General features: G+C 40.6%; 1 long non-coding RNA gene across 2 annotated transcripts; it reads right to left on the bottom strand.

The window, feature by feature from the left end:
- Positions 1-1,795: 1,795 nt before the first annotated feature.
- LOC126948881 (uncharacterized) lies at positions 1,796-5,983 on the bottom strand. Of its 2 annotated transcripts, none has more exons than XR_007723562.1 (3): positions 5,941-5,983; positions 5,257-5,506; positions 1,796-1,950 (listed from the first exon to the last, which is right to left on the bottom strand). It is a non-coding gene; the product is annotated as an uncharacterized LOC126948881 (long non-coding RNA). The 2 variants fall into 2 exon arrangements; XR_007723561.1 differs by having other exon boundaries at positions 5,854-5,961.
- Positions 5,984-26,574: the final 20,591 nt, after the last annotated feature.

Here is a 26,574-nt window from a genome sequence, read left to right as displayed (position 1 = left end):
TTTATTTTGATGCGTGTATCTAATATTTAATGATCAAATCAGGGTCACTAGGATATCAGTCACCTTGAACATTTATCTTTTCTTTGTATTGGAAACATTACAGTTCTTCTCTTCTAGCTATTTTGAAATGTACAAAAAATTACGCATGTGGTTTGGCTGGTGTCACATGCCCAAGCTTGACTAACCACAGCAATGAAACTGGAACCTACTGGAGGCTATAAGATTTACATTCCAGAACTTTGGTCAGACTAATTAGAATTATTAGAAAGGGAGGGTCTTCTTCCATCCATTGGACTTGAATTGAGGCAGACAGCCTGGAGCAGCTGGCTCCTGCAGCAGACACTGACAGTGTTGGCCTGCCCATGTTTCCTAAGCACTCTCCATTTCCATGCCAAGAGACCCAAAGGCTTCCAACTGTGAGCTACTGTGTCTCTTTGCCTAAGGGCTTTCTCTGGTCAAGGGAGCCCATTCACTTGCACATTCATGGGACAGGATGCAAGTGCCAGAGAATTAATGTTCCCAGAGCAACTTCCTATTAGTAGCTGACTGGAGTTGGTGGATCAAAACCTTAGCTCCCTCTCTTTTTGGTTGACATATCTCTGAAGCGTAGATTTAAAATTGCCATGTCAACATATTATTTGTTATTTACCTTTGGATGGATACAGGTGTGTGTGTGTGTGTGTGTGTGTGTGTGTACATATATATACATGTATACATATATTTGGGATTTTTTTTGAGATGAGGTCTTGCTCTGTCACTCAGGCTGGAGTGCAGCAGTGCAGTCATAGCTCACTACAGCTTCAACCTCCCAGGCTCAAGCGATCCTCCCACCTCAGATGGGACCAGTAGCTGGGACCACAAGTACATGCTACCATGCCCAGCTAATGTTTTTATTTGTAGATATGAGGTCTTACTGTGTTGCCCACACTGGTCTCGAAATCCTGGGCTCAAGCAGTCCTCCACCTCAGCCTCCCAAGGTGCTGGGATTACAGGCATGAGCCACTGCACCTGGCCTTTTATTTGTTTTTGTATGAGTATATATTTACTTGTGTATGAGTATATACATAATATTCATACAAATGCACATACAATATGTATTATTTTATATTGCTGTTAATATCTCTGACTTGGGGAGAGGCATATTTTTTCAGTATCTTTCCTGGCTTGGTTATAGATTGCTATTCCAATTAGCTCAATCAAATCACCCAACATGTATAATATTTCTGAGCTAATAGTCGCTAATAGTCTACCAGTATTTAGCAGTACAGCAATATCATTTCTGTATCAGTCAGCACTCATTTCGTGGGTGTCTATCTGATTGGTCAATGTCCAGGCCATAATCCTTAAAGCTGGAGTTGACATCATAGCTCTGTACTCATAACCACTACCAAAACCATGTCCTTATCTCCCCATGGCTCTAGAATCTAGTCCCACATGTTCAAATTCCCACCTCCCCCAGCAAGTCCAAAGATAATCAAAACTGAGAGAAAGACATTCATTTTCTAGATAGGAAGGGAAAAAATGAACAGTAGAACTCTGAACTCTTTATACCTGCAACAGACTAAAGGCAGGATAAAGTTTTAGAGATATTAGCATGTTTGAGTTATCTTCTTCCTCATCTCACAAAGAGAGCTGGATCCTTGGTGTCTCTTTGCCTTAGGATTTTAGGACGAAAACAAAATCCTCTTGGGATCTCAGCTTCTCTTACCTGTGTAAATACTTGGGTCTATTAAATTTATTTATGTATAGGAGGGTTAGGAAACAAGAAGATAAGAGCCCAGAAGGTAATGGGTGCATAGTAGTGCATTTATTGACAAAGAAGTATAATAGAAGGATGCTCAGGCTCAAAAGTCCACAGTGGAATAGGACTGGTCAATGTGGGCAGTCTCTGGCACTGTTTTCTGTCAGATACGCCTCCCAGATTCCATGTCACACACTAGTTTTTCTCAGCTGAAGAAACAAAGATTTAGACACATTAATCAGATTTCGGAAAATATATATTTCTATTTAAAGTGTATGTTTTTCAAATAAGGAATATCTTTAGTTAGGTTACAAAATAGAGAAAATAAAGAAATGGATATTTTTTAGGCACTTGAATTTTGAGGTCAAAGAACCATACCTTCAATAGCCCTGTAGACTCAGCTCATCAAAGGCAGTAGATGTTCTCCTATAGTGGGAAACATCATCCCTGGAGCAAGGCCTTGTCATCCCATGAGGAATCCTAATGTCACTGTGTGTGGGAAGGGTTCCTTTGTATTTCCCACATTCAGGGCCTGGGGAAACTGTCTCATTGCTCAGTGGGAGGCTAAGGTCAAGGTCTGCTGGCTCAAGGTGATGTAATACCTTCCATGGCTTTTGACGAACAAAACCAGGCACAGCTTTCAACTCCCTGAGACTGAGTGCTTTTTGTTGTGTTTGCAGATGCCTCAACCAGGATTCTAATCTATTTGAGAATTTTTGCCCTGTATGAATAACGCCCCAAAGGCTTTAAAAGAGAAAAATATGCACAGTCCAATGTAAAGATTTACGGGTTTCAGTAGAAAACAATCCAGTAGGGAGATTTAAAAAATTAGTTTGTATTCTAGGCAACACAACATGGAGTATTTGAGGCATTTAAGAATTTTAAATATGAAGGAGTTTGTTGAATGGGAAAACTATTCATTTGAAATAGCATGTCGGAGATTAGAACAGGTGGGGAAACTTACCTTCTTTTGTGAACTAAAGAAAATGGTGCAAAATTGAGTTTTGCTTTGCCCACACAGGAACAGTAAGAAACCAAAGCTCTAGGCTTCATTTCTGCTAAAGAGCTCTGAATATGTAATGTTGCAGTCACTTCTACACATTCAATACGAGCCAGTATGCGTGTTTGTAAACAACTAAAAGACCCAGCTAATCTTGGGCAATACACAAATGAGTCATCTTTGCTAATGCCAGTCGCTTGCTAATAACTTTCTAAAATTGTTCTCCGGGACTAATTGAAACTATAAATCCTCATCACATTCAAATCCTAACCACTGTATACCATTAGCTCACTTCAGTTCTTAATCTTCTTCTTCTGGGGCACTTTCTTGATGTATCCTTCTTCCCCTAGGAGCAGCCACATTTATTATTGCTGTTCAAATATCTTGATATTCCTGTTGGAGAGCTGTATAACATCTCTCTAAGCATGTCAACACCAGAGTTGCTTAACAGGAATATCTACCTCAATCCCATTGGAGCAAGGTAAAAAAAAAAAGCCAGTGAAATGTATTTTCACTTATTTCATTATATATGCCTATAGATAACATGGGTCAAAAGAATATTTAAATTCTATTTTGTTAAGACAGGCTTCTTATCGTACATAGTAGAGCAGGTAGGAGGTTCTGGTTGCTTCTAGACAATTTGCCAGACAAGAAAAATGGCTTTACAGACCATCTGACAGCTTTATTCTTGTGGCTCTGGCAAAAAAATAGGCAAAAACGATTGCAGAGGCAGCTGAGTGGAATACAACACAAAAGTTCAGAAAAATATTAACTGGTTGTAAAGTGAGTGGGAGGAAGTAGTAAAGGAACTGGCATTTCAGTTATATAAAATCACTTATTACAACATTTTTATAGCCAAATTATGCTCCCTTTCTGTGCTGTATCTTTGGGTCTGTTGCCTGGAATAGATGGTAAAGAATCCTTCCATGGGGCACAAAATGTTTATATAGAAGAAGAAGCTATGAATCATTTTATGGCTGAATCATGCTCCTGATCCCAATGAAGACCCCTTGGTAGTTTTGGTCTGATTTATATCAGGCCCTGTGCTTTCATAGATCTGTTCTGGCCCCATTTACTTGCCTGAAAAGCCACTCCTGGGCCTTCTAATGGACACTTGTAATTAATGTGGAATATGCTCTGATACTTGTATGGAGACAAGTCCATCTGGGACCTTAGAATAGCTAGGACGACAGTGAAACCTGTAAGTGTCCTGTTCTTTGAAGCAGAAAAGACTGACTCAATATTTTCTTAGATGTCAGGGCACTTAGTGGAGTCATCCTCAGTTCATCCCTTTTAGCCAAACTCACTCATTAAACGCTAAAAAGATATCGTCGTTTCAACCTTCTTGTAAGAAGTAGTAAGAACTTGGGCATTACTTTAAGAAGCTCTTTGGTAGAAAAACTGGAGAAGACAGAGCATGCATCCTTTGCAGTAACATGTCCTGTAGTTTCAAGAGATAGTAAGATGTGTTTGGTTGTAGAAAGAAATTTGTAATTAAATAGTTGGGAAAACACTGGGTGAAATAGAGTTAAATAGGTTTTTCTACTGCAGGACATCCAAGCTGTTCTAATATCTTAACATGCATTGCAGATCTTCAAGGAATATACATATTTTTGATGCGTATTTTATAAGAGGACTCTTTGGCTTATGGAAACTTGCATGTGATCAGTGTTCCTTAGAAATTTTCTAAGAAACAATGCCCTTTTCATTCAGGACGGTATTAAACGAGGGAGACATGATGTTTCCCTAAATGTCAGGCAAATTTAAATACTTTCCTTTTCAAATATTCTAGAACTCCTCATACTAAATAATAATGATCTAATATCCCTTTTTTTTGCATTTCAAATCCTAGATAATCTGGCCCCAGCCTATTTTTTCCCTTTGTAACCCATTACTTAGTTTACCTGTCTTCTCACACTGTGGCCAAACTTATTTCTTGTTGCTCTATGAATACTGTTGCTATCTCTTACCTCTATATCCTTCAGTACACAACCTTTCTCTTTGCTTCTACCTATTTAATACTTAACCACTTTTCCAGAATCATACAGAATGCTACCTTCATGAATCCTCCCCAAGTTCTGCTATTTGGAGTTAGTTTCTCCCATCACATTTCATGTGGACCTCTGCTCTAGCTTATATAAACTTTCTGGTTTCCTAGTGGTTTGCTGACCTGTATGTGTTCTACTCAAATGTGAGTTTCTTGAGGGCAGGGACTGTGTCACTCATCTTTGGGGCCTATTACATCGTCAGAACAGACAGAATCTAGGCCAAGCTAAATCAAGTTACAGCAGCCCCTAGATCCCATTTCCACCTGGCCTTCTCTCCTAGCTGTCCTGCAGTGTTTTTGAAATGACCAGGCCATAGGATGCTGGCAGGTTCTACCCTAGAACTGGTGTAAGGCCACCCTAGCAATTCTGAGTGTATAGTGCTATATTCTCATGTCTGTTTCATAGATCCATAATTAACAAGGTGCTCCTGGTTAACAGATTAGGTGCCCCAGACATGCCCAGCTTACCTGCAGAATTTCTCTAGATTTTCACCGTAAGACTGTACCTGTGAGGTTGCAGGGAGGCAGTTGAACTTACAAAAGGGCTATTGTAGCCCCTCTTTCTCCAACTACATTCCTGATGAGGGTGCTGTCTTCATGATCTTGCCTCACTCAGACTTTAAATCTCCCTCCCAGAGCCCTCATGATGCTTATGATATTTGGCTCAGACTTTTGTTTGCTGTAGCTTCATCATTGATGACTATCTTACCTCTAGGAGCTGCAATTTGAGAAGACAATTTTTACCTCTCCATTCAGTTTCTTTGCCTAGCTTCAGCTCTGAGAATCCTAGCCTGGGTTAGAGACCTGAGCCTTCCCACTTTATGAGAATAAACCTACAGTTAGTTGCATTGTTCCAGGAAGCAAAAGAATACAGAGTTAAGAGTAAATAATAAGCTCTGGAGTTAAGCTGCCTGGGTTCATATCCTGGTTTCAACACTAAAGAGCTGTAAGTTTGGTCAAATAACCTTTATGATTTCAGTTTACTTAGCTATAAAGTAAAATGAGAGTAGTGCCTATTGCACAACATTTTTGTGAGAAGTAAAGGAAATAACATGGGTGAAGCACCTGGCAAAATGCCTGGCTTGTTGTAAGGGCTCAGAAATAGTAGCTCTTATTATTATTGGAAGAGCCAATTTAAATCCCAGGGATCACCTCAGCAGCATGGTTAATATCCCACGTGTCCTTCTTGTAAAATGGGTGTTCATTAGCTACTGCTGCATCACAAAGTAACACAACTTAGTAGCTTAGAGCAACCACATTTATGATCTCACAGTTTCTATGGGCCAGGAGTCTGGTGCCTAGCTGGGTCCCCTACAAGGCTGCTGTCAAGGTGTGAACCATGGTTTGTTTCTCATCTGGAGGCTCAGCTGGGGAGAGCCCACTTCCAACTCACTCAGGTTGTTGGCAAATTTCATTTCTTTTTGGCTGTGGGACTCATAGCAGCTAACTTTTTCTTCAAAGCTGACTATGGAGACAGAAAGAGAGAGACTTCAGCATATGAAAAGCACAATGTGAACAAACATATCCCATTCCCTTTGTCACAGATTCTGCCTATACTAAAGGGGAGAGGATCACATGAAGGCATGAATACCAGGAGGTGGGCATCATGGGGTCATCTTCGTGTCTGTCTGCCACCAGAGAGACGATAAAAAAAGAAACAAGCTCATGGGTTGTTGTGAGGATGAATTGAGTCAATGTTAGCAAAGCGTTTAAGATGGTGCCTGATGCATAGTAGGAGCTCAGTGAGGGTTTTCCATTATAATCAGGCCAATGAGTGGAGGAGAAAGCTGGGTTGGAATGAATGAATGAATGAAGCTGCTTTCAGGATTCATAACTGAGTAGATTCTTCCCAGGCTAGCTTTATGCAAGCCTAATTTCCCCAGTGGTTTTAGATTAGCGGCTGCAAGCTCTGCTGTGGGTGGTGTTGAATGTCAACCGTGGGTGGGTATTACTTGCATTAGTCATGTGTAACTAATTTAAAGTAACACTGTGTTTTCAGGCAAGTGTCTGTAATTGCCATTTTTGCTAATTGTGAGAATGACTTGTTTGCCATCTTCCCTCACAACTATACAAAAAAGAGTCAGGAATCGAGGAGTGCACTTGAATAAACTGGCCTCCTCCTAAGTGAGGTTCCCAGGTATTGGTTTGGTGTAACAGGCTGGCTTGTAGACAAAGTTCAGATACTCACAAAGCTTGGGTCAGTTCAAAATTATCCTGGCCAACCACAGATTCTCTGGTACACAAAGAGCACCACTCATGTATTTCCTCATTCAGCTTGGTATCTCTTCTGTTCCAGACTTTGTGCCAAATGTTCAGGAGAGAATGAGACAGAAGCCTAGACAAAAATCATGCTTGTGTATTTTTAAAATATGGCCCCCAATTTTTTTACACTCCTTGCATTGAGGGAAAGGGGGGCTCTGTGTCTTCTCTCTCTGAATCTGAGTTTTTGACTGGTGACCAGTAGAATATGGCAAAAATGTGTCAATTTCTAGTCTCAAGCCTTAGGAAACTTGCAACCTCTACTTTCCTTTTCTTGGGATGCTTACTCTTGAAATCCAGTGGAGAGGCCACCATGTGCAGATGAAATGATAGTCAAAACTCCCTACCAGCCTTGTGCAGGAGTCATCTCAGAGTGCAACCTCCAGCTCCAGTGGAGCTGAAGACACATGGAGCAGAGATGAGCTGTCCCCACCAACTCCTGCCCAAACTGCAGATTCATGTGCAAAATCAAGGTGGTGGTGGTTGTTTTAAGCCATTGCATTTTATGGGGATTTGTTAGGCAGCAATAAATAACCAGAACAATGCCTTTATAGTTTGGTAGAGGAGCTTACAATCTGGAAGGAGAGACAGATACTAATCAAAGACTAAAGCTAGCAATTGTATATGTATAGGCTCTGCAGGATAGGGACATGGTTCTGTGAAGCCATAAGACAAAGGAGACTGACTTAGTCAATGTAGTCAGGGAGGGCTTCTCTGAGGAAGTAATGTTTGGGCTGAGATTGAACAGCTGGGAAGAAGTTAACTAGATAAAGGAGGAGCAAGAAACTGCTTGTGCAAAGATCTCATGGTGAGAAAGAGCACATATTTGGAGAAGTGAAAGAAGATCAGTATGGCTGCAGAGGAAAGGGAAAGAGTGACGTAAGATGCTGCATTTGAGACAGATGTCCAACTGAGCCCATCTCGCGCTAGGCAGTGCACTGCATTCTCCTGGGAGAATAAGGGGACACAGTGAGGCTCATAGGCATGTGTAGATGAGTGGGAGAGAAAGAGGTAAAGCTCGGCAGGGATTTGATGTCACCCGCCCATCTTACCTGTAAGTAAATAACCATGTTGCTGGGATGGGAGAAGGCTTAGTCTGTGCTGTGTTGCTATAACAGAATACCACAGACTGGGTAATTTACAAAGAACAGAGATTTGTTTCTTACAGTTCTAGAGGCTGGGAGGTCAAAGGTTGAGAGGCCTGTTAGAAAAGGCCTTCTTGCTGCATCATCCCATGGAGGATATAGATGGGCAAGAGAGTTTGAGGGGGCATAAGAGAAAGGGAGAGGCAAACACATCCTTTTATCAAGAACCCACTCTCTTAATAAATAACCCACTCCTAAGATAACAACATAATCCATTCTTGAAGGCGGGGCCCTCATGACCTAATCCCCTCTTATTAGGCCCCACCTCCCAACACTGTTGCATTGGGGATTAAGCTTCCAAAAAGTGAACTTTGAAGACACATTCAAACCAGAATGGGGGTCTTGATCCAGTAGGGTATTAAGTGCTTTCTGGAAGAAGAAAGACTGAAAAACATTCTCTTAACAGTTTTAACTCCCTTTCTAAACTGCATTTTTCAGCTGACCTAATTCAGTCTCAGTGTCTGCAGGAGTTTTTAATAGATTCACAGGGGCTAGTGTTTCACAGACTGTTCTCTATTTTTACATCTTTACAGTGAAGAAATTATTCTTTATAGCTAAGCATACTTGCTGGAATTTTAGCCTGCGTTTTCTCCTCTTGCTTCTGTGTAGATGGAAAAATGTTGAGCAAAGGCCTTTATATGCATTTAGTTCATGCACATGAAGACAGTGGCTTCACTTCTCTTCTTTTGTCTAACTTTTTTGATTGTCTCTTCTTTTTCTAGCAGTATCTTCTGCTCCTAACCCTCAAATTCTTCCCTTCCTTCCTTTCCATGTCCATAGCATGTCCACATGACCTCAAACCTCAGCCTCAACTTCATTCAAGCAACAGATATTTTCAAACACTTCTTGAGGACAAGACCTAGGAATGGGAGAAGTAGGAATGAGGACTAGAATAATCTGACAAGTTCATTGGCTCTCAATTCTGACAGCATATTAGAATAAATGGGAGCTTTGAAACATGTTGAGATGTTGACCATATTTCCAGAGGTTCTGATGATTTTGTTGGTTTCTTACTATTAGAGTGGGAGGTTACAAATAAACAAGGGGAAGGGTCTAGAATGATCCATGTGGTAATCAATTAGACTCAGCAGCAGCAGTATGAATGTATGTTTAGCCTAGTAAGATATAGAGAGTTACATGTAGAAATACTTATATGTTTATAGCTGAGTTAGTAGATCTGTATATATCGCCTTACTTTGTTTGTTGAGACAGCCTAAAAACAATGATACCTTAGTAACAGTGAGCACACCTAGGGCCCAAGTCTTGGTTTCTAATATGATTCTCCAGCAAAGGGAACCAGGGATCCTTGGAAAAATGGCTGACTTTAGAACTGAGGCAGAAAATACACAAGATAAGCCTGGAGCATGTTGTATTACCAAAAAATAAGGAAGTGCTAAAACACACACATACCCCCCACCTCCCACACACACACCCCCCACCTCCCACACACACACACCACAACACTGGGGGCATGTCACAGGGGCAGTGAAAAAGCTCCCAGTGGCCAAAGCTGAGAAAATTTCAGCAACAAAGTAAATAAAGTAGTATTGGATTATGACTCACAGTATAAAATAAACATCCATGAGTCCATACTAGTATATATAAATAATTGAATAGACAAATACATGTAGAGAAGCAAAACCTCCCCTGAGAAGAATTCCAAATAATTTATATGCATGCTGTGCCCTTAAAAAGGTGCAGTACCACTCCTCACTTCTTAAGTGTGAGCTATGCATAGTGACTTCCTTCCAAAGAGCATTTACAGTATGGATAGGGGAAAAATAGTAACTTTACATTGGAGAAAACTAACAAACAATAACTCACCCAGCCAGGTGACAAAGGTTAACAACAACAATGATTAAGACATGTTGAAAACATGCATCCTTGATATGATATGGTGAAAGTGGCCTATCATATGGTGAAAAATTATCTATGTAATCTTCCTCTTAAAAAAACAGTAACTCCAATCTAATCATGAGACAAATATCAGACAAATTCCGAATTGTATTAGTCTGTTTTCACACTGCTATAAAGAACTTCCCTGAGACTGATTAATTAATAAAGAGGTTTAATTGACTCAGAGTGCTGTATGGCTGGGGAGGCCTCAGGAAACTTACAATCTTGGTGAAAGGTGAAAGGAAAGCAGGGCACCTTCTTCACAAGGCAGCAGGAGAAAAAGAGAGCAGGCAAAACCACCACTTACAAAACCATCAGCTGTCATGAGAATTTACTATCGCATAACAGTATGGGGGAAACTGTCCCCACGATCCAATCACCTCCCATCAGGTCCCTTTCTCCATATATGGGGATTACAATTTGAGATGAGATTTGGGTGGGGACACAGAGCCAAACCATATCACCCATTGAGAAACACTCTGCAAAATACCTCACAAGTACTCCTTAAATTTAGCAAGGTTATCAAACACAAGAGAAGTCTAAGAAATTGTCACAACCTAGAGGAGCCTAAGAAGATATGACAACTAAATGCAATGTGGCATCCTGGATGGGATCCTGGAACAGAAAAAGGGCATTAGAGGAAAAACTAAGAAGATCTAAATAAAGGATGGGAATTAGTTCATAGTAATGTATTGATATTAGTTCATTAATTGTGACAAATGTGCTCTATTAACATAGATGGTAATAGAGGAAACTGGGTATGAAGTATATAGGAAATCTCTGTTCTGTCTGCTCAATTTTTTCTATATATCTAAAAGTATTCTATGTTTATGTTTATTTAAAAATTAGAAGTATCTTTCATCATATTTAGATTACCTCTATGTTATTTGTCTTCTGGCCAACTAACTAGACTGTAAATCTATGGAAGACAAGGAACCCTCTTTCCTTTCATATTATTTTAGCATGCACTACAAGGTCCCACAGTATGTAGGCAACCAATGTTTGTTAAATTGATGGCAATGGCCTGATAATGTGTAATTTTTAAGTACCAAATGTTTTTTTCGTAAAATTGAGAAAGATTTAGTTAAAACCAAAAAAAAAGCATGTTAAAATTACTCCTGGTTGCATAATGTCTCATTAGATCCATGTTAATGTTTTGATATTCTTCTAGACATTCTTTCTTTTCAACAATAAAACTGGGATCGTGCATTACCCACTTTTTTTGAAACCCGTTTTCACTAATTATTTGTTATAAATATTTTTCCATCCCATAAATAATCTTCTTAAAACATAGAATGAGTATTTTAATAGCTAGATAAGTTTAACTGCTAATGTTTGCCCCAGAATACAGTCAAGGAAGGAAAGAGGCAGAATAAATAGGGAAGAAAAGTTATCGTAGGTGCTTGCAGTGTCTGTGACACTGGGCATCAGCAGTGCTTGGCTTGCTGGTGTGATGGGAGTTTGTCAGGCAGAGGGAACATTGCTCTTCCTTGCTCCCACAAATGCACATTTTTTGCAGATAAAATGACCTACAGAGGTAATTTTAATGCCTGCCCCCCGCTTTTTCCACTACAAATGAGCAGGAAGGATATTCACCAGCAAGTCCAACAGCATTCTCAGTGCCATGCTATTTCTTTGTCTCATTAGTTGGATGATTCCAAGGCTTGGTGGTTAATTGGCAGACATTAAATAGTACTGTTGTGTCTTTGTAGGGCTCCAGGTTTTCAGCTCAAAGTCACTTTCTGGCCCATTTGTACAGTGATAAAATATTACCAGGAAAGAACTAATTGAGGGGATGCTGGTTTTCTCTCCTGTCCTTAAAGCATATTAGAGAAGTGACCAGCAGGATATGGGGATTGCAAATCCTCCATCAATTTCTACAAAAAAAAAAAATCAACTTCCACGGAGCCCAGGCAGGTTTTCTGTCTATAGAACAAACTGTACTTGGTATGATCTAAGTGATCTTGCCTTGGTTTTTAGTTAGGGAAATGCTTATATTTCTTTCTTAGCCAATTATATGGGAGAAAAACATAAATCCAATAGGCCTTATCAAAATCAGTTGTTGGGTCTCACATTCTGTGATATCCATCCCCCCTTTGAACATTTGGAAAAAGAATTGAAGTGAAAACTTTTTCTGAGTGGGTTGCTGTGAGTGGATACTTATTTTTGGCTGGCATAACAAGGACATTTAGAAAACAATGAATGTTTACGTGGGGAGTGAAAAAGGCAGTCATGAAAGTGTGGGACCGGTGTGGATTTGGGGTTTTGAAGAGCATGTGGGTGACTACTGACATTTGAGAACTTTTATCTGGGGTGGATTACAGATGTAGACATTACATGTGTAGGCACTTAACTGGCATTTAATAATGCCAAATCAACAGCCGATTCAATTTGGTGAAAAGGAAAACCCATGAGTCGATCAATCCTTTTGAGAAAGATACTGTGGGATCATGTAGATAAGTGTTTCTGGATGTTGGAGAATGTCTATGGCCACTGAAAACCAGCATTTCTAAAATAGAACATCAAAATTATGTTTCTTGCTGTAGAGAAAATTTCAGGATTGTGTGAGTCCATTATAAATCACACCCTAGGGAAGGTTACTAGAAAAATAATAAAAAGCCCTTCTTTTCTTTCTTCTGTTTTTTTGAAAGAGTCTCGCTCTGTTGCCCAGGCTTGAGTGCAATGGTACAATCTGAGCTCACTGCAACCTCCCCCTCCTGGATTCAAGTGATTCTCCCGCCTCAGCCTCCTGAATAGTTGGCATTATAGGCACCCACCGCCACACACAGCTAGTTTTTGTATTTTTAGTAGGGATGGTGTTTCATCCTCTTGGCCAGGCTGGTCTAGAACCCCTGACCTCAGGTGATCTGCCCACCTTGACCTCCCAAAGTGCTGGGATTACAGGCATGAGCCACCATGCCTGGTCAAAAAGCACTTCTTAAAGATTGTTTTGATCATGAGAGATGGCATGTCACTGCAGTATGTAGACTATGTACTGGGATCATGGAATCAGAAGGTCTGGATACTACCTGGCTATGCAATGATAGCAAATCACCAAAGAGTAATCAATAGCATGTTCCTATGATGAGAGTTGATAATGTAGAATCTGAAAGTTTGGGTTCAAATCTTTGGTCCGTCATTTCCTAGCTGTGGTGCCATAAGCCAGATGTAGAATCTTTCTGAGCTTCAGTTTTCTCTACTCTAAAATGAGGATACTGATAATGAATAGAAGCCCCACAACCTCTACCACATTATTATAATAATGAAAGGAGGAAGATGTGAAAGACAACTGCCATATGACACGCTGCCACAGACCCAAAATTGGCATTTCTATGTGGTTCTAGTTCTGATCTAGGAAGCTTTAAGACCTTGGAATGTGTCATTTAATCACGAGTTCCTTTTACCACCTTTGCTTACACAAAGCCAGCCTGACTCTGTCACTAGAGCAAAAGGAAAAGCTTTCATCCACAGGCATTCCCCCATCAGCATGTAAAGAAACTGTTCAAAAAGGCTAAAAAAGGGTAAGGCTTTCCCATGAAGGACTGACTGGCCAGGCACTGTCTTTAAGTAGAAGTTGATGATGGTCACCTAAAATGGTTCTTAAATTCCAAGCTGGTACAGTGAGTAATGCCAGACCCAGCATTCCAGTTGGCCTAAGAATTAGAGAGGGAAAATCTTCACAACTGTCTCTCCATGAATAACCACGAGGACCTCATAAGAAGGCAGGATCAACTGGGCCACATCTCATAGCCTGGACATGAATAGGAGACCAAGGGTTCCCACAACTAGAGCTTATAGGACACGGGGTCTAAGACTCCTCACATTTTAGACTGTCACTTAAATCTTTTAAAATGTATACACTGCCTTATCGCTCCCACTACTGAAGTGTAAGCTCCTTGAAGACAGGTATGTGACTTGTTCATTAACAGGAAACCATGTGGCAACCAAAGACAAAATCCTTGATTTAGAGTTACAAAACCCAGGTTCAAATCTTATCTCTAAAACTCCTTGGCACCATGACATTAAGCAGGAAACGCCTAAACCCCTGTAGGTCTTATTATCTGCTCCTGGTTGATAGGAATTATTACCTTCAACAGGGTAGTTTGGCTTCATTTAAATTTACTTAATAGTTACACTACATGCTAGGACATACGAGCTTGGTGCTTTTTCCATGTATTCATTCTTGAGGCCTCACAGCTCAATGAGATACAATATTATTACTTCCATTTTGCAGATGTCATCATTCACCATTTTGAAGAAGTATTAGAATGCCCTGGGACACAGTTTTTGGTTGTTCTCTACTGTTTTCCATTTAGACTCACTTCTTGGGTAATATCGTCTGGCCTCATGGCGTTAAGTACCAGCTAGATGTCGGTGACTTCCAATGTAATACATTGAGCTGAGACTACATCTTAAACTTTGGATCCACATACCCAATTGCCCACTCAATATCTGAACATTCTCAGGCATATGAGAATGATCTAAGCCAGGCTCTTGATATTCTTCCCCCTCTAAATGTGCTTTTTTTCCAGTTACACCTTTGCTATGGTATTTCTCAAAGTTAATGTGTTGGAAACTTATTCCCCAAAACAACAGTGTGGAGAGGTGGCACCTTTAAGAGGTGTTAGGTCATGACAGCCCTGCCCTCATGAATGGATTAATACCATTATTGCAGGAAAGGGTGTGTTATCACTGCAGTGAGGAGTGGGTGCCTGATAAAAGAATAAGTTTGGCTCCCTCTCCTCCCCACCTCCCATGTGCTCTTGCCCTTCGACCTTCCAGACTGGGATGATGCTGTAAGTACCTTGCCAGATGTGGGCCCCTTGACCTTGAACTTCCCAGCCTCCAGAACCATGAGAAATAAATTTATAGCCTTTACAAATTGCCCAGTCTCAGGTATTCTGTTACAGCTGATGGACAAAGGCAACCCTTCTCTGAAAGTGTTAACTCTGTTCTTTCAATTGCTCAGGCCAAAAATCTTGGATTCACTCTTGAACTCTTGCTTAGTCTGACATTCCACATTCATGAAAACAATCCTGCCAGTACTGCCTCTGAACCTCTCTCATCTGGGTTTCTACTGCTACTCCCTAGTCTAAGCCATCATTGTCTCTTACCTGAATTATTGCGAAAGCCTCCTGACTGGTCTCGCTACTTCTGACTTTGCCCCATTGTGGTCAGTTCTCAACATAACAGCCAGAGTAGTGCTGCTGGAATATTGTTGGTTGGTGTGTTTGTATTAGTCTGTTCTCACGTTGCTATAAAGAACTACCTGAAACTGGGTAATTTATAAAGAAAAGAGGTTTAATTGGCTCATGGTTCAACAGGCTGTACAGGAAGTGTGATGGTTAATATTGAGAGTCACTTGAGTGGATGGAAGGATGCAAATTATTGTTCCAGGTTTGTCTGTGAGGGTGTTGCCAAAGGAGATTAACATTTTAGTCAGTGGGCTGGGAAAGGCAGACCCACCTTCAATCCATCTGGGTGGCCACAATCTAATCAGCTGCCAGCATGGCTAGAATAAAGGCAGGCAGAAGAACATGGAAAGACAGATTGGCTAAGTCTTTTGGCCTCCATCTTTCTCCCATGCTGGATGCTTCTTACCCTTGAACATCACACACCAAGTTCTTCAGCCTTTGGACTCTTGGACTTACACCAGTGGTTTGCCAGGATTTCCCTGGCCTTTGGCCACAGACTGAAGGCTGCAGTATTAGATTCTCTACTTTTGAGGTTTTGGGACTTGGACGAGCTTTCTGGCTCCTCAGCTTGCAGAATCCCTATTGTGGGACTTTAACTTGTGATTGTGTAAGTCAATTCTGCTGATAAACTTTCCTTCATATATACATCTATACATCTATCCTATTAGTTCTGTCCCTCTAGAGAACACTGACTAAAACCGGAAGACTGGCTGGGGAAGCCACAAGAAACTTACGATCATAGCGGAAGGCAAAGGCAAACACATCTTCACATGGCCGGGAGAGACAGAGAGTGAAAGGGGAAGTCTACACACTTTTAAACAACCAGGTCTCGTGAGAACTCACTCGAGACAGCACTAGGAGGATGGTGCTAAGCCATTAGAAACCACCCCATGATCCAATCACCTCCCACCAGGTCCCTCCCCCAACACTGGGGATTACAATTCAACATGCGATCTGGGTGGGGATACAGAGCCAAGCCATATCAGTGTCCCTCTGCTCTACACCCTCTGATGGTTGCTTATCTCATCAGCATAAAATCCAAGTCCTTACAATTAACTGTGAAGACTTTGTGATCTGCCACCTCTTCATGGCCTCTCTGACCTCATTTCCTATTAACCTCACCCTACTTGACTCTTCTCCCGGCCTTCTTGCAGCCTGACTGCTTCTCTGACACGCTGAGCACAGAGCTTTTGTGCTTGCTGCCGCTCTGCCTGGGGTTCTCAGCTCTCAGATATCCTCTCAGCTCTTTCCCTTACTTCCTTCAGCCTCATCTACAACGTTCTCAGTGAGTGTCTCAACAACAACAACAAAAAATTCCCAATCACTCAGCTCCAACACTTCTGATCCGTCATCCCTGATTTACCTTTCTTCTTAACATGAATCATTGCATATTTCACTTGTTTCTTATCAGTCTTTCTTTAGAATGAAACCGCCACCAGGGCACACATGCCGGTCTGATTCAGAGCTATGCTACCACTGCCTAGTGCCAGTACCTGACACTGAGTAGGTGCTCAACATATATTTGGGAAATTAATGAATAATGAAACAGAACTTCAAAGAGATTAAGAAATTTTCCTTACTTAAAGAGGTCAAAACAGGCAGGATTATTTGCAGTCTGAGTCTTAAGGTCTCTCTGCCATTGGGAAAGGCGGGATGCAGGCTCTTCTGGTTTTGGTCCACTCACATCTGAAAGCCTCTGAAGTGCTGTTCTTGCCAAAAAGTGTTTTTTAGAACTCTTCGCAAGGGTGCCCCAGTGAGTAAGACCTGCAGGGGTGCCTGGCACATAACGAGCTGACACTGCTAACTCCTGGAGTTCTGTGTATAACCCAAATTCATAGCCCTTGACATGGCCTGTCAGCTTTCACTGTCTTTGCTTCTAAATTTGTATGATCTTAGCATAATTAGCCCAGTTTTTGTCATTCCACAACTGCTAAGTATGCAGTGACTGTGGCGTGTTACGGCTCCTCTCAGAAGCAGATGACATATCATGAAATATTTATTAAAAAAACAAGTGCAGGCTTCCTTAATTATTACCACTGACGGCTTTCCCCTCAAAGTCCAGGAGAGGTGAGGCTGTGTACTGCAGAACCGCTTGAATATGATAATTTCCTTTTGATCTTTAATTTTCCTCTTTTGCATCGGAGTACGTTTTACAGCTTCTTTGAAAAGCTCCACTCAGCCTCACTGGCTGCTTGTTTATTTTCCCCAACCTGTAATGCCTTTTGTTTTATCCTTTGTATTTCATAGGCTGTGACAGATGAATAAATATTGCCCCAACTGCTCTAGCCTTTAAAACTATTATTGCTCATTAACTCTCTTGGGTAGAATTATCCAGAAAATACACACTGGGGTTGTTTCCTGTTTTGTGTATTAATATTAAAAGTATCATTTCTTTCTCTGGGACCCCTGAAATGTATTCTTAGAAGTAGGGAGACAGGTCTTGGGCACAAGTTAATGACTTCGGGTCTTTGCTATGGAGCGCCTGTTTGTTGCTCGAGAGAATTACCAGTTCTTGGATGAGCAAGTAGAATTAGACAGTGAAAAGTACTTTAGCTTCTCACAGGGACACTGGAGCTCACAGGAAGGAAGCAGGTTCATTAAAGACAGTTGGTCTTGGTCTTCTTCTTATCCTGGTTCCTACCTCCCTCCTTTCTTCTCTCTGTTTCTTTCCTTTTTTGCCTTTTGTCCCACAGTTCCCTCTTATGCAAATATGGGAAACTCATTTTTAATACATTGTCACATGTGACAAAGCCTGGGGTGTCACACTTCTATCCCCAGAGGACAGAAAGCCTATCCTGTGTGAGGATCATGAGATCATTAACTAGACAGCCATACTGCAACAGGAACACAACATCTTGTCCTTTCTCCACTGTCCCATACTGCAACAGGAACACAACATCTTGTCCTTTCTCCACTGTCCTAAGCCTGCTTCTTTTTGGAGAAGCTGAAGAAATTAAAATGTATGGACACTTTTTGCACTAAGATCTCAAAATACACTAGTCCCCTTTTGCCTATGGAGGATATCTTCCAAGACTCCCAGTGGATGCCCAAAACTATACATAGTACCAAACCTTATATAGACTATGTTTTTTCCTATATATACCTATGATAAAGTTTAATTTACAAATTCGATACAGTAAGAGATTAACAAAAACTAGTAATAAAACAGGACAATTATAACCATACCCAGAACAGTGTGCCATTTAAAACTTATGAATTGTTTATCTCTGAAACTTTCCATTTAGTATTTCAAACCACAGTTGACCATGGGTAACTGAAACCATGGAAAGCAAAACCATTGATGAGGAGGGAACTACTATAGTCATTTACTCTTTCCCAATGAGAGAAGTAGAAACTAATCTGATGATCCCTACTTCATAGACGGTAAAGCTGAGAAATTGAGAAGCTAAGGTCAAAAATCAAAGTGGAAACTGAGGGTAACTAGAGGGAGTACTTAATACATACAGAAGAACATATAGGACACAGTTAGACATAAAATACAATAACAAAAAGGATACTGAAAACACGCTATCTGACTCAAGAACTAGAACAGTATTAAAACAACTGAATTTGCCTGAATATACTCTCAAGTTAACCACACTCTTAAATTTTGTGTTTATTTTTCCCCTGCTTTTTGTGAAATATTATTACCCTACTTGCTTACATTTCTAAACAATATATTATCTAATTTTCGTTGTTTTCGAGCTTTAAAAAATGGTGACATATAATAAATGCTTCTGTGACTTAGTTTTTTACACAAATACAACACGGCCCTATCAGAAACAATACGTGGGGTCTGTTTTAGTCTGTTTTCATACTGCTATAAAGAATTGACTGAGACTGGGTAATTTATAAAAGAAAGAGGTTTAATTGATTCACAGTTCAGCATGGCTGGGGAGGCCTCAGGAAACTTACAATCATGGTGAAAGGTGAAGGGGAAGCAAGACACCTTCTTCACAAGGTGCTACAAAGGAGAAGGGCCAAGCAAATGGGAGAAGAGTCCCTTATAAAACCATCAGATCTGGTGAGAACTCACTCACTTTCATGAGAACAGCATGGGTGAAACTGCCCCCATGATTCACTTACCTCCACCTGGTCTCTCCTTTGACACATGTGGATTATGGGGATTATAATTCAAGATGAGATTTGGGTGGGGACACAAAGCCTAACCATAGCAGGGTCCAAAAAATTGAAGCACATAAAATGTGGGGTCACATTATTTCCAGACTAATAAAATAGTAAGAGCAAGCCTGAAAAGCCAGTGGGCTAGAATTCTGGAAGTCCAGGTGCACCATTCAAATCCACCCTGTTCCTGGTTGCTCTGGTGGCAGTTGTCTGTTCCTATCAGTGAAACAGACAATTCTGCAGTCTGTTTCAACATTTGGATGACAGTCACCCAGTAGAGCTAACTGACCTACACTGGATTGTGATAAGAATATTTTAGGCCACTGAGATTTGGGGTGTTTTTCGAGTGTCTGGTTTGCATTATCCTGATCAATATAGCCCCTTTCTAGCCCAAATAACTTTTTTTTTTCTTCAGATTTTGCCTTCTGTTTGTCTCTTGATCAGACTCACTAGAGGTTTGTTGACTTTTCTAGTCTTTTCAAAGAACTGACTTTTGACTTACTGAATTATCTCTATTTAAACTTTATGTTTTTTATTTTGCTTTAAAAATTTTTTCTTCTGTTTCCCTTGAGTCTATGTGGTTGTTGTTGGTTTTAGTTCCTTTAACTAGTTGCTTAGCTCATAAATTTTCAGCCTTTCTTTTTTTTCTTATATACATATCTAGAGCTATAAATTTTCTTGAAGCACTAGTTTTGGTCCATGTCACAACTCTTGATTTGTAGTTATATCAGTGAGAATAGTATACACATGCTGCAGTAATAAACAGCTCCAAATTATCATTTGGTTAAAACAACTAAGGTTGTTTCTAACAAGTTCACAGTTGATGCAGATAATGTTGGTTCATGGACCACACTTTGAGATGCACTGCTTTAAATTCATTTTTCCTCCTTACTAAATGGTACCTTAAGCTTAGTAATAGCTAGGAAATAAGCTATGTACCTTAAGCTATGAAATAGGTAAGTATCCTCTATCCTGGAAGTCACTTATTCCTTTTTGTTATCTGGTCAGACATCCTCTGAGGGCTTATCCTGAAGGTATTAATCCTCCCTCCTGGGTAGGGAATTTGAGGCAGAAAGAAGTTTCCTACCAAGGCAGTAGCAGGTATTTAGCCCTGGATGCTGACCTGGCATGGCCTTATTCAACCATCTGAGCCACATGTAAAGGCATTTCACACAGCTCATGCAGTGTGCCACTCCAGACCCCATCCTTTTCCCTGACCTACCCACCTTGAAAGGCACCCAACAAATTGAAACTCTGTTGGGTAGGTTAAATCTCACTATATCTACCAAACCTACATTCCACTTAAATGAGGGTCCTTCCTCATAAATCAACATTGGAGCACCCTATGAACCTATCCCACCATTGATTGGGTCAGAGGCAAGAAGCCAAGTGGGAAAGCTCCATGCAACAAGAATAATGAGGATTCACTGGAAAGCTCAGGTTCTTATTCCCATGAAGCCAGAGGTATTGTAGTTGCTGTTCTTTCCATAACACCAGGTTATAAAACTCTTCATGTATAAAAAGTTGAAAATTTTATTTTCGTGCACCTGTGGTCCCAGCTACTCTGGAGGCTGAGGTAGGAGGATCACCTGAGCCCAGTTGGTCAAGGATACAGTGAGCCATGATTGGGCCATGGCTCTCCAGGGTCTCTGTCTCAAAGAGAGAGAGAGAGACAGAGAGAGAGAAAGAGAGAGAATTGTTTCCAACTCTAGGCTCATAAGAACATAATTCTTGACTGTTCAAAAGGTAGTGGCCATACCAAGGATGAGAAGTAGGAATGGTCTGCCCCTGGGCAGAAATGAGTATTTTAAAATTGCCTGCAAGGTGATAATTTTTTTAAAAAAACAGACTTGTGAGTTTTATTATTGTTTTCACATTTTGCATAGACAAGGCACCATCTTATTATCTGTATCTGGTACTGAGTGCTCTTACCAGCTGCTGCCACTGTCAAAAGGATAGGCTTCTAGGGGTTGAGGGCAGGAGGCGATGAGCAAGAGTGGGGCTCTCCATCACTGGGATTAGAGGGGAGGGTGTATATCCCTCCATTTAGCACCTAGGAGAGGCAGCCCTATAACAGTGGTGGCATGTGCGTGTCTGGAGCGTGAGGACTATATGCTGTGACTTTGGGAGCCAAATCCTAAAGCGAGTGGATGCCATGAGCATATCTGAATGAATGTAGGGGAATTTAGTCAAGGAACATTCTAGCTGCTATCCACAATGAACTATAAGTATCAGAATCTCTTGCCCAATCTCACTGGACTTCCATAGGTTCCAGGGTTCTTATTTATCCATTTCTCCGAAATGACTAAGATTAGATTTCTACCAATGTGGTAATGGGGGGTGGTGATATTAGATTTGATCTAATTTCGAAAAATTGGGGAATGTGATGTTTCCTGTGTTTGTGTGTCAAGAAGCAGTCATAACTCTTATGCTATCTTGCTTATTTCCATATTTGTTCTTCTAATAACTCCCATGGCTTGAGGAAACCTGAGTGATCCATTATTCCTTGGAGATAAGAGGGGTCAGCCTGACTCAGAAACATATCTCAAAATGCATCTTCCCCCAAGTAGCTGTTTGCTGTGTTCAAGTTAAAGGGAGAAATACCCCAGTTGCAGGTGGAAGTTAGAGTCTCGGGAAATTAATCACCAGCACCAATTTTTTCCTTCCAATGGTATCTAGCAGGTCCCCTTTCCTGTTCACTGAGACATTCTGGGCAGTAATAAGCAGGAACCTGAGTGTCCTGAGGAGGAAGAAGAAAACTGTGTCTCTACAAATATAGGGCATCTTGTCCTTCCCTTCGTACTGAAGCTTATTTGGCAGGTCATCATTTTTCCATAGCCTGTCTGATCCCTCTGGACGGTATGCCATGGCCCTCCTTCAGTGACTGTTGATGTTGCCAGCCCAGCCTGTGTCCCTGCAAAGCAAGACCAGTGCCTCCCTGACCTTGAAGTCACCATCAGATTACTGTTGGGTTCTCAAATTCTTTAATAGTAGGCTTTCAGAAGTCCACATTGGCTCATACCTGGGAATGAATTTTTCCCCCGACACAGAAGAAAATTCAGAGACTGTGAATGTTATGATCCTGAATGATACAGAGTTCATTTGGGGCTTCAATGAGAAAGATTTAAATTCTCACCCCATGATCAAATATTCTTTCTCATCCAGAGAATTAGGATTTGGCCACAGCAACTATATCAATTCAGGGTCTCAGAAAAGGCTGAAAAGTAAAAGTAGTCTATTTTCTGAATTCACTCATCTTTCAAGGGCATTTTCTCTGGTCCCAGTGCTCCCTATTTCTTTGGGGCAATAAGAGAATCCCACCGCACCTCCATTCTGGCCTTAATTTTTTTGAAACAGTTCCTTCCCTGAAACATACATCAAAATTCGTCTGGATTGATGTAATGCTGGGATCAATTTAAGATTAGGTTATAATGGCTAGTTTATTGATGTATTGCTGCAAAAAATCAGCCCACAATTTGGTGGCTTAAAACAGCAATATTGATATATTATCACTTCCAGTTTCTATTGCTCAGTTCTTGGTTGAGTCTCTTGCACAGTTGCGGTCCTATTTTGGCCAGGGCTACAGGCATTTGAAGGCTTGAGTGGGGTGGAAGGACCTACGTACTACGTGACTCATTTACATGCCTGACAATGTGATGCTGGCTGTTGGTTGGAGCTCCAGTTCCTCTCTACCATGTTGTGTGAGAGTTCTCAAGGCATGGCAGCTAACTTTCCCAAAGTGAGTGACCCAAGACCAAGGTAGAAATTGTGATGCCTTTTATGTCCTAGCCTTGGAAATCACTGCCACTTTCCCTGTATTCCATTGGTAGAGACAAAAGTACGCCCAGGTTCAAAGGGAGAGAACACTGACCCTAATGCCTGATGGAGGAGTGTCAAGGTCACACTGTAAGAAGAGCATGTGGGATGGGATATGGATTATTGCAGCCATTTCTGGAAAACATAATCTGCCATAATGGCTAATAAAAAAATGCCATGAGTGTCCCAGGAGTAATTATTGAAAACAGGGGTTACTTAGGTTTCTTAGGGTACAAAGCCTTATGGCAAAGCCTGAATAGATAATGTTGGAAATAGGGTTGCTGCTTCCAGTGTAATCTAGGGTAGCAACCAGAAATCATATATGAGAGATTCAGAAATGAGTGAGATTTAAAATCTGACTTAGGAGATCTTGCAAGTGTAAAAAAAGACAAAATATTAGCATTTACAATTTGAGAATGCTCCACTCTTCTCTCCTCCCCATATTTGCTTAAAATAAAAGGTTCTGAGATAGTTTTGGCTTAGGGAAGCTCTGACTTCAGAAGACAGGTTCTTGGGGCTTTGAGAATGCAGAGTTAAGAAAAAGGGGCTGGGAGAGTGGGGTGAGAATGGAGAGTAAAATGGAAAGAAGGGAGGGAAAGGCAAAGGATTTAGGCCTATAGTAGTGAGCTGATCTACTAGTGGCCTGAGATGAAGGAGGAGTGGGGAGTATATTCTGACAGTTGTTACAGGGCAGTTGTTGGCTGTGAGGGTAGGTGAGGAAAGAGGATTTCAGGTGTTTGGACTGTGCATTTGATATGTTTTAGAGTTCTTGATGGATTTGGCCAAAGAATGGGATTCCCTTTAGGTTAATTTTGCCCCCTGAATTGTACTTTTGGAATGGGATTCATCTCAAAGACAATCACTTAGGTGTTGGGGTTCAAGAACTCAGAAATGAAAAGTGTCATTAACAGTGTGATCTCTGAAGTCCCATAGATCTGGGTACAAATCCTGGCTTATCACAAACTAGCTTTGGGGCTTGGGACAAATTCTCTACACTTCTACCTCCAGTCAAATGAGGTAGTATGTTTCTAAGTCTCCTCTATTAAAATGTTAAGTTTTCTCTGGCACTTTAAATACTAGACCTTATGCAGTAGATTCAGCCCCAAATCATATGACTTCCTACAGTTTGGCATACAGGCAAAATCAGGGCTTTGAAAAATAGTCTCTGAGACAGGATAATAAGAAGAGCCGCTTAAAATAGAGGTTCTCCAGCAAATCCAGGGCAAAGGACTCTTCGTTTAAGACAATTAAAGTTTTTCAGCCTTTGCTGTGGAAACTGGGGCATGCTACGCAGCTCTTCAGCTTCTATGTGGCATAACATTCGCATCAGGAAGGAAAAAAGTTGTAAAAGAATTAAGTAAAATCGTGCTAAAATCTTAATTCTTTCAAAAATGCCCAAACTCTAATATGTCCTGATTAGATTTTAACTTTTCTGCCAGGCTATTCAAAGTGAAAGTGAAGGTGGAAACTGAGACCAAATATCCACTTTCCTTTCAAACTTACAGTTTTATTCTGGAAAATATTCGGACTTTTTTTTTTTTTTTAATTGGGAGCTTAGATGGCGTTTTGCCTCTCTGCTATAAAAAGGAAGAGTTTCAATATGACTCATATATAACTTGAAATTATTTTTTAAAGATTCTACTTTTTTCTATCCTTTGTTTCTAACCTGTAGGATGATACTTGAATCTAGGGTCTTATGTTGCTGAAGGTAATAATGACAGTAATTGAATATGAAAAACCTGTAATATTCTGAAGCCTTCATCTGCCCTCAAATTGGTTATTTCTTCCTTCTTTTTTTCCTTTCCTCTCCTCCTCTTTCTCCGAGCGCCATCTACATGGTTACATCTGTGCCATTGTTTGAGCCAGTCACAAGGCCCAGAACGTTTCACATATTCTCTCATTTAATTTTCATGACAACTCTGTGAGTCTCATTTTATTATCTCTAGCATAGATGTGGAAAAATATGAACCAATATTGACACATTATTAAATGGAATCCATAGTTTGTATTAAGGTTCTGTGTTGTACATTCTGTGGATTTTGACAAATGCATGATGTCATGTATTCACCATTACAGTATCATTTAGAAGAGTTTTCTGACCTAATAAATAGTTTCTATGTTCTACCTATTCATCCTTGCCCCACCTCCCTGAGCCCCTGGCAACCGCTTATATTTTCACTGTCAAATTGTTTTGCCTTTTCCAGAATGTCACATGGTTAGAATCATACAATACAATCTGCAGGGTAAGTTGGCTGGGTGGAGATCCAGGGAAGGGCTGATGCTGCAGTTCAACTTTGAAGGCAGTTGCCTGGCAAAATTCCTTCTTCATCAGGGAGCCTCAGTCTTTTTCTATTAAGGCCTTCAACTGATTGGAGGAGATCCACCCATATTATGAAGGGTAATCTGCTTTACTCGAAGTCTACTGATCTAAATGTTAATCTCAGCTAAAAAAAAAAAAAATACATTCACAGAAACATTTTGAATAATGTTTGACCAAATACCCGGGTCCCATGACCTAGCCAAGTCGCCACATTAACCATCCTACTTAGCGTGTGAATTTAAAGTCTCTCCATTTTTTTTGTGACTTCATAGCTCATTTCTTTTTACAGCTGAATATACTCCATTGTATGGATGTACCACAGTTGTTGATGAACATCTTGGTTGCCTCCAGTTTTTGGCAGTTATGAATAAAGCTGCTATAAACATTCGTGTGCGGGTTTTGTGTGGACATAATGCTTAATGATATGGTAAGACTATGTGTATCTTTGTGAGAAACTGTCAGTTCTGGAGTGGCTGTACCATATTCTATTTCCACTAGCAATGAATGAAAGTTCCTATTGTTCCATATCTTCAGCAGCATTTGGTATTGTCAATATTTTTTAGCCATTCTGATAGATGTGTAATGATATTTCACTGTTGTTTTAACTTGCAATTCTCTAATGACATATGATATTCATCATCTTTTTCTATGCTTATTTGCCAACTATATGTATTAGTTGGTGAGGCGTCTATTCAGATCTATTGGCCATTGCTTGAGTTTTGTTTTTCTATTTTTGAGTTTTATGAGTTCTTTGTATATTGTAGAGGCAAGTTTTTTTTTAAATCATGTATGTGTACTGCAAATATTTTATTCATCCGTGGGCTTGTCTTTTCTTTTTCTGAAGTTTTATTGCTTTTTAAAAAGACAGTCTTTCTGTAATCCCAGCACTTTGAGAGGTCAAGGTGGGCAGACCACCAGAGGTCAGGAGTTCGAGACCAGCCTGGCCAACAGGGTGAAACCCTGTCTCTACTAAAAATAAAAAAATTAGCCAGGCAGTGGCACACATCTGTAATCCCAGTTACTTGGGAGG

The sequence above is a fragment of the Macaca thibetana genome, chromosome 2 (genome assembly GCF_024542745.1).
Source record: "Macaca thibetana thibetana isolate TM-01 chromosome 2, ASM2454274v1, whole genome shotgun sequence".
Taxonomy (NCBI): domain Eukaryota; kingdom Metazoa; phylum Chordata; class Mammalia; order Primates; family Cercopithecidae; genus Macaca; species Macaca thibetana.
This window is presented reverse-complemented; position numbering and strand designations above follow the sequence as displayed.